A 1,952-nucleotide genomic window follows, 5' to 3' on the forward strand; every position below is an offset into this window, starting at 1 on the left:
ATTGTGCTCAAAACCTGCCTGCCACTTACTTGGACGTGAATGATCTTAAGCAAATTATTCAACCAGGTTAAACGTCACATTAAGTTTTCTTACCAATAAGATGAAATATTAAAAGCCCATTAACAGTATAATACAAATGTGCCAGGATGCCTATGACAAGGTCCCTCTGTTTTCTTTTCTTTTTTTTTTTTTTTTTTTTTTTTTGAGACGGAGTTTCGCTCTTGTTGCCCAGGCTGGAGTGCAATGGCACGATCTCGGCTTACTGCAACCTCCGCCTCCAAGAGTTCAAGAGATTCTCCTGCCTCAGCCTCCCGAGTAGCTAGGACTCCAGGTGCCTGTCACCACACCTGGCTAATTTTGTATATTTTTAGTAGAGATGGAGTTTCACCATATTGGCCAGGCTGGTTTCAAACTCCTGACCTTAGGTGATCCACCCGCCTCAGCCTCCCAAAGTGCTGGGATTACAGGCGTGAGCCACTGCGCCTGGCCAGTCCCTGTTTTCACTCTGCATTCATCTCAAAGCAGGTCTCGGAGTTTTAATTCAGCCCACCTAAATAAATCTATCTCAGCAAATTTAAAGAAAAATTGATATTTTATTAAAGACTTTGTGATAAGACATAAAATAGGTTCTCATTACCAAAGAAACTTAAACATATATTATCCATTAGATAGCTCTAGAGGTGTGCTGGTAAATGTTCAACAACTGACTCTTAAAGAAAAATGCATGCATTTATATACACACATATTTATTATAAATTTTTCTGATATAAAAGATTGTTACACACAATTTACTATTTGTAAATTTTACTGTTGGTTCCTACAGACTGCTTTCATTGGTTTTTGCAGAACTTTTGTAATCTATAGCCAACCTGTGGTTCCAACTGAACTGTGATTTGACAAATGGAGTTATATGCCCATTTATTTTCTAATAAATCAATAACATATTGTCATTGGATCTAATATGTAATCTATTATTAAAGTATTTGTCACCCTATTATATAATGAGTGTGAGTGTAGTACAAGCTATACTCATTAAGTTAGAACCTAGTTTTAGCACTAGATATGTTGTTCATCAATGATGTGAGTGAAATTTTTCCTGAATCAGATAATAGTTTTCTAATATGTACTGAAATCATATTTCCTCAATTTACAGGGCTATTCCCAATGAAATGGATATTAGTACCACACACTTTTAAGTTTATTCTGCATTATTTTGACATTTTCTTCATTACTTGCTTAAGTCTAATCAACTGATGAAACAATAAATAAAGCCCTGATTTGTATGCAGATTTTTGCCTGCATATTTTTTTTTCCTCATGGACGTGGGAAATTTCCTATGATCCTCATGGCTTTGCTGCTACTTAGTGTATGCACCCTCACCTTGTTTGCAGCATTATCAGCTCCAGGATAGCCAAAATCCTTCTTGGTTCTTTCATACTATCGCCCACTGGGTCTACAGTAGATTTTAGGTTAGTGTTACTTGAATTCCAAGTACTACTACCACTGAAGCAGCAACTCTGTTTCCATCACTTGGAGAGAAGACCAAAAACACACATTAAACACCTGGAGAAAAAAAAGCAAAACCACATTAAAGTGAGATTGTAAGGAACTGACCAGAAATTTAGAAAAGAGAAAAACTCACTGCTGTGTGAAGGAGTCAAAGTAATTTCATGTTGACTTGAACAAGAAATTAAAGGAACCCTGGGCCTTGGCCTGAGGATAGACTGGGAATGGTGGTTTGGAGAGAAAAAAAATGAGGACAGAGGGAATGTATGAGGAACAGTGGAAGGTAAAGTTGGCTGGATAAAATGAGACTTGAAAAGGCCAGTTTGCGAAGCTTAAACTTGGTGCAATAAACAATCAGGCCGGGCGCGGTGGCTCAAGCCTGTAATCCCAGCACTTTGGGAGGCCGAGACGGGCGGATCACGAGGTCAGGAGATCAAGACCATCCT

This window comes from Rhinopithecus bieti, unplaced genomic scaffold (genome assembly GCF_001698545.2).
Source record: "Rhinopithecus bieti isolate Rb0 unplaced genomic scaffold, ASM169854v2 scaffold_23199, whole genome shotgun sequence".
Classification (NCBI taxonomy): domain Eukaryota; kingdom Metazoa; phylum Chordata; class Mammalia; order Primates; family Cercopithecidae; genus Rhinopithecus; species Rhinopithecus bieti.